The sequence below is a fragment of the Micropterus salmoides genome, unplaced genomic scaffold (genome assembly GCF_014851395.1).
Source record: "Micropterus salmoides isolate LMB-PRFRI ecotype aquatic unplaced genomic scaffold, ASM1485139v1 Ms_hic_scaffold_19, whole genome shotgun sequence".
Lineage (NCBI taxonomy): Eukaryota > Metazoa > Chordata > Actinopteri > Centrarchiformes > Centrarchidae > Micropterus > Micropterus salmoides.
The window spans coordinates 465,735-472,688 of record NW_024041039.1 but is presented as its reverse complement, the minus strand read 5'-3'; the positions used below and the strand labels follow the sequence as shown (position 1 = coordinate 472,688).

General features: G+C 42.0%; 2 long non-coding RNA genes across 2 annotated transcripts; both read right to left on the bottom strand.

Annotated features, from left to right (window-relative positions):
- Window positions 1-3,033: 3,033 nt before the first annotated feature.
- On the bottom strand, window positions 3,034-3,616 carry LOC119910423. Its single transcript, XR_005445627.1, has 2 exons — window positions 3,549-3,616; window positions 3,034-3,186 (listed from the first exon to the last, which is right to left on the bottom strand). It is a non-coding gene; the product is annotated as an uncharacterized LOC119910423 (long non-coding RNA).
- A 2,156-nt stretch (window positions 3,617-5,772) lies between these two features.
- LOC119910422 lies at window positions 5,773-6,716 on the bottom strand. Its single transcript, XR_005445626.1, has 3 exons — window positions 6,649-6,716; window positions 6,025-6,102; window positions 5,773-5,873 (listed from the first exon to the last, which is right to left on the bottom strand). It is a non-coding gene; the product is annotated as an uncharacterized LOC119910422 (long non-coding RNA).
- Between the last annotated feature and the right edge of the window lie 238 nt (window positions 6,717-6,954).

The window sequence follows — 6,954 nt, the reverse complement described above, 5'->3', positions numbered from 1 at the left end:
CAAATCAAATGAGGAACGTGAAAATGAGCTCAACACGACCTCTTCAGGTAAAGAAGTAAGAAGTCTGGTTTACATTTATCTTTTCATCATTTCTAACGCAGAAATGAATTGTGCTTCAGATCTAGACTTAAAACCCAACTGTTGCTTTCTGTTAACTGACCACATGCAATCCTTTGTGGATGCTCCTGTCTCTGCAGTGAGTCTCCAGACCTCTGAAACCCAGACCTCTAGACCTCTGACTTTAGACCCTTGTTGACAGATGTCCATAATAATAATAATGAAAAGACTTTGTAACCACAGCACAACGTGGTTTTCAGATGAAAAGTGTCGGTAATCCAGGCAGCAGAAGTCTTCGTCTTATCTCTGTTCAACACGGGAAGTTCAACATTTCAACATGCTGATCACAGTTTGTTATCTTTATCATTTTAGCACTTTGAACTGCATCATTTCCCCCCCAAGCTATCAGACCTTTATGCTCAAAGTCACCCTCACTGCTCCTCTGAATATAGTTTATTCTGTTTACCATTTTTATATTTGCTTCTATATTGATGTCTGTTGTCTGCTATGTAGCAGAAGGGAGTTACAAACTCAGTTTCTGTTAGACTGTGACAAATGTGTGTGTTTACAACACATTAATATTGGTGACTAGTTAATGATCTGTATGTCGAAGCGTGCTGACTGTTTTGTGCACTCAGTGTTATTGTGGTGTAATGTATTATTCTCTGTGTTGTTTATTATGTTGTCCTTTTTTGGACTACAGATGAAAATTATAGTATCTCAAAAAAAGTGAGGACACCCCTCAGTGAAAATGTCCACATTGGGCCCAATCAGCCATTTTCCCTCCCGGTGTCATGTGACTCATTAGTGTTACCAGGTCTCAGGTGTGAAAGGGGAGCAGGTGTGTTAAATTTGGTGTTGTCGCTCTCACACTCCCTCATATGCACGCTCACTACTTTACACTGTTATACAAGCTGCACGCTCGCTACTTTACGCTGTTCGACAAGCTGCACGCTCGCTACTTTACGCTGTTCGACAAGCTGCACGCTCGCTACTTTACGCTGTTATACAAGCTGCACGCTCGCTACTTTACGCTGTTATACAAGCTGCACGCTCGCTACTTTACGCTGTTCGACAAGCTGCACGCTCGCTACTTTACACTGTTATACAAGCTGCACGCTCACTACTTTACACTGTTATACAAGCTGCACGCTCACTACTTTACACTGTTATACAAGCTGCACGCTCACTACTTTACACTGTTATACAAGCTGCACGCTCGCTACTTTACGCTGTTCGACAAGCTGTACACTCACTACTTTACACTGGAGCAGAGTCATTTCTTCAGTGTTGAACATGAGAAGATAGAATCAGATATTTACAAAAGTGTGAGGGGTGGACTCACTTTGTGAGATGCTGTATGTCCTTTGTTAAATAAATAAACCACCTTAAATAAAAACTGTTTTTCTAAACAGCAGAAAGTTTAAGGAATTTACAGACATCTGATCCTTAAATATCCCTCATTTGTTAATCAATCCTCATGAATTATTTTTAAAGCTTGTTTAGCTTCCATTAAAGGATTCTTTTAACTGACTGACATGATTGGTTGCCTGGGTTTAAACTGCTTTATAGGGTTAAAAATGTTTTATTTATGATTGGTCTCAGATGCTTTCAGAATCCAGTTGTTAAACTAGTTTACAGGATTCAGAAAATAGTTTTAAGAACTCAAAGTGTGTAATGGAAGAAGTCATACAAATAACATTTAACATATTAAGATGTTATTGTATTGTATTCGTTTCAGATGTGTGATAGTTCTTTATTTTAGTTCTCTTTTCTATATTCCCCATTTTCAAATGTCTTGATTAAGCTGAGGACTGCCTGTCCTGCCCCGCCCTCCCCCCTATAAATTACTGCAAACAGCATCACCGCCTCCACTTGTACAGCTGAAGACAGCAGAAAGCTTCCTCCACCTGAGCAGGTAAATAAACCACCAACAGCAGTTTGTCCAGAGCTGAATTCAGTCCAGAACCTGGTTTCACTTTGCTGCAGGTTCATTTAGTTTTGAATCTTTCCTGTTGCAGCTTGTTGGAGACGAGCAGCTTGTTGGAAACAGCAGTGAAGGTGAGAAACTTTTCGATCATTTAGGAGTTGAACTGATTAACTGGGAGGACAACTAAACACTGATGTTCTGCTGTTCAGATGAATCTCCTGCCCTGGATGATGCTGGTGTTCCTGCTCTCAGCTGGGACCAGTTTGGCTGATGTGGACGTGAACTGGCTGGCTGGGATTGTAGAGGCCATCAGGACAGAGTGAGTAGACTCGTAGTCTGACTGCATTTCATGTCATGTACAGGACAAGAAGGGTTCATTATCCAGTTAAGCCAAATAAAAACATCATCATGTCCCGCGTCTTGTCCGTCCAGTCAGATGGTTTTGGTTTTATGTATCCAGGTTTGGAAATATCTGTCTCTGAGATTTCTGCTTCCACCACAACACAAAAGAGGTCCAAACAAAGGAGTATAGGTTTGGGGTTACAAAAATACGCCAACTCACGTATCATGTGTCGGTGCATCGCTGCACCCGGTGTAAGCAGGGATTCCCCCGGAGACCACCATCTACAGTGTAGGAGTATTTTAGACAGACACTCAACAACTCGGTGCTCCGTCAGCTGTGGTAATTGGAAATGGCTTCACTGCAGCACAACTGCTGTGCACAAATACATGAAGCAGCATGAACACATGAAGTGAAAGCATCTCCGAGCACTTTATCAAGACGGCAACAAGCCAGCACTACAAACCCTGTTTACTTTCTGTCCCCACACAAGTCTGGTACGTTATCAGCACGAGGAGCAGGTTTCTGTTACTGGAAGTCTATTAAAAGAGATTACTAGAAACTATTTTCTATTACATTCTGTATTAAAAATTTCTGCATAGCTGCTGTCATGGGAACCTTATTTAACGCCACATATGAGCGAGAAAACAGTTTAAACTTTCACTGTGTGCACAATTATTAGGCGAGTATTTTGACCATATCATCATTTTTTATGTATAAAGCATTTTTATTTGTATAAAGCTGAATGCACCCTTTCTTCTCCGTGCCCTTTTGGTGCCACAACTATTAGCAACAAAACGTTTGATTGTCCTGGGGTCACGCCTCAACAGTTGAGCCATTTCAAAAGTGTTGCCTCCGTCTGAAAGACATTTTACAGATTTTAACATTTCAGTCTTTTCAATCTCTTTTTGGCCCATTTTGCCTGAGGTAATGAAGCTGCCTGATAATCATACACACCTTGATATAAGGTGTTGAACTCCTTAGGTCAAACCCTCCCTCATTACACAAATACACATCACCTGATATGCTTAAATCCAATAAGCATTTAACTTTAAACAGCTTGGAGTTGGAAAATATGCATAAAGTTGATATGTTCAAAATACTGTGACTAGTCTGTGACTGCTGTTAGTCTGTAGTCTCAGTTACATTTGCATATTACTCCAATGATGAACGAAATCCATGTTAGAAACAACTTACTTAACGTACAACGTAACAACGTACTTATTGTTAAGGCAGCACGGTGGCCCCACAGCAAGAAGGTCCCGGGTTAGTTGTCCGGTGGTCCCCGTTACAACCCTTCTGGCTTTGAACCCCGGTCGTCCCGGCCTTTCTGTGTGGACCATCAGAAACATGTCAGGTTCTCCAGTCAGTGCCGTTTGACCAGACAATGCATTAAATCTGGAGTTGGTCCCTGGTCGCTGTACAATGGCCGCCCACTGCTCTCTTCAGGGATGGGTTAAATGCAGAGAATTAATTTCGCTATGTGTATGTGACAAATAAAGTACCTTTAATATCATAACACAGCAGTGATATGGAAAATTTGACTCATTTTAAGATCTGCTGCTATTCTCCTTATTCTAATGGAGGTGCAGCCTAAATATTAATTTTGTCCACATTGAGAAGAGCAGATTGACTTTCATTAGTTCAGATGGAGGAACTGCTGGTCAGCTCTCTGTGATCTTTCTTTTCCCGGGTTTACATACTGTGTTTATGGTACTGGTGTTGTTCGTTTTATGAATTTTCGCTGGTGAACATCTAAGGATGTCAGAGTTTATGATCCAACGCTCGGGTCTATCAGACTTTCTAGAGTGAAAGAACTTTAAGATTGTTACTGTGCACATGGACAACAGTCTGTTTCAACTGAGCTGCTTATAAAAATCTTACATTACAATTAGCTGACACTTTTATCAAAAGTGACTTACAATTGCTCTACATGTCAGAGGTCGCACGCCTCTGGAGCAACGAGGGTTAAATGTCTTGCTTCTGGACACAAAGGCATGTGTCTTATCCACTGCGCCATCACTACCCTTTAACAACACTGAGCCTGAAGTGTGAGTAAGACATGGCAACTAAAACAATCCACGTACAGTCAGTCCAGCTCAGGAATGATGATCTGTCAGAATCAGAACAAAAATGCTCATCAGACCTCAGTCTGTTCAAACGATCTTCCAGTGCTCATTAAGTAATCACAGACTGCTCTAAATACAGAAATACAGTTTAAATAGTCTGTCAGCAGCTTGTCTTCAGAGGAAACTCTTAGTGATAAAGAGTTGGTGACGTGTAGTAGAGCTGCTGGTGCAGGGATCAGATCCTCTGTGAATTCGACCCCAGAGTTTCCTGATGAATAACCTTCCTCTCTGAATCAAATCATCTCAGTTCTGTGTTACAGTTTGTGCATCTGTCTCCTTCAACAGGTACAAGATAAACGGACAGTTCTGTCTGGCCGCGAACATCCCACTGAGCGAAGACCAAAACGCGATTGGTAACGCCCTACAGTTTGACCGCTACAGTGGAAATGTTAAAGACATGATTAATGGGGGTGATGTGTATGAAAGCCAGACAGTGGTCATAGCCAAACCTGCAGGACCTGTACACGCAGAACCTCAAGTTCTGCAAAAGTTGAGCACATTGAGGAGAAACAGTGAGGGAAACTTCCTGCTCATCTACTCTTACCTCTCCCCATGTGGAGACAAGTGTGCAAACCCAGACAATCAAAAACAACATCCTTCAATACTTTAGAAACAATGCCTTGCACCTTGGAAAAATAGTTATGCCTTTGTGTTTACAAGAGTCTTTGATCAGCCCAACTTTGTGATCCCCTACCAAAGAGGATTTGAAAAGACAGCTCGGGAGTTCCGGGCTTGGTCTCAAAAACATTTTCCGCTGTTTTGGTGTGAAAATACAGAATTAGAGTGCCACAGCTGCTCCTCTCAGGGAAGAGTTTCAAATGTTTGTTAATAACAACTGGCCTCAAGGCGGAGGAAGCAGCAGCAGCAGCAGAAGTAGCAGCTACAACAGAGGGCAAGGCAGCAGCAGCAGTATAGGTGTCAGAAAGAGCAAAGACAACAAGAAATATAGACATAGAGACAGAAGCAGAAGTAAAAGCAGCAGTATAAGTGGCAGAAGGACCAGAGACAACTGAGTGAGGAGCAGCAGCAGCGCGGGTAGAGCAGTTCAGGGCTTTTTGTACAGTCAGAGTTTCTGGTCCCAGTATAAGTGGTTCCCACTGAGATAATCCCATTAAACAACATTTGATCATCACGATGTAAAAACTTTCATTTCATGCTACACAAGAACAGTACTTAGTGAATTATCTTGTGGCATGTTATATAATAATGAACGATTACATGTTTAATAATGATCATATTTATAGTTTAGATGCCTCCTGTTCTCTGTGAATTCACAACATTTTATTTTCCCAAAAGTCAAAGCAAGGACCGTTATTGTGCTGCATGGTCATTTTGAATAAAGCTTGATTCAGCATCAAACCTGCCGTGTCTGACTTCATCCCAGAAACTGATCAACACACAGTGATCACCTGATGAACTGAAAATGGAAGGATTTCAGTTAGTTAATTATCAAAAAATATTAATACCAAACACAAACTTTTAGTGAAGTTGAAGAGTTTGGATTTTCTGGCAGCTGACTGGTTTAAGAGTATTATTTTGAAATGAAGATGAAATACCAGAACCAGAACCTGGGACTCTGCAGTGGTGAAAACTGGTCCGGGTGGTCACCTGACACCTTTCACCTGTCCAGCTGCAGAAGCTGCTGGCTAAAAACGTGCAGCACGTAAATTTGTTTGCAGCGATCTCCTGTTATAGTATCTGATTATCATCAACATGTTAGAACATTCTTATCTGTTAATGCAGAAAGAGTTGGTAGTTTAGTCCACAGTGAAAATAATAATAGTGCAACATAGTCGTATATTATTAATATCTGTTACAGGTTATGTGCATTTGGATTTTCCTCCCGGTTTGTGGGACAAAGGAGATATAAAAAACCCACATTATAATCAGAGAGTTACAGCAGCTTCCTGTGTTTGTGTGTTTCTATGTATAATTAAACAGCAGTCAGTGTGCTGATGCTTCCTTCTCTACACTCAGCTCTCGTTGATCCTCCTCCTATTTACATTTGGAACAGCTGATTTGATGATCAGAGGTATTGATCTGAATAAAACACAAAGACAGACCAGTGGACCCAGTACAGCTGACTGGGAGGCAACAGAAGAGGACTGTGTGTCCTCAGCACAGCTGTTTCACAGTGAGCGCTGCAGACACGGCGCCCTCTGGTGGTCAGTCTGGAATTAACATTCACTCACCATGTGGCCAAAAGTATGTGGACGGCCCTCAGACCCACTTGTGGGGGAGGAGACAGCGACAGGTTTGTCTGCGGTCAGGGTACCGACTGGATCCACCATCAGCCCACGGTAACCGAGCCCTGATTGGTCTCTTCAAACCTGACTTCAAACACATCTGGAAGAAACAGAGACGTGATGATGTCAGAGTGTGATCATGAGGTTTGTCCTGATGATTGATTAGTGATGGTTGGGGAATAAAAGCAGCAATGAGGTGAATGAGACGGGACCCTTCAGTGTGACTGACGGCTGTCAATCAGAGCGGTGTTT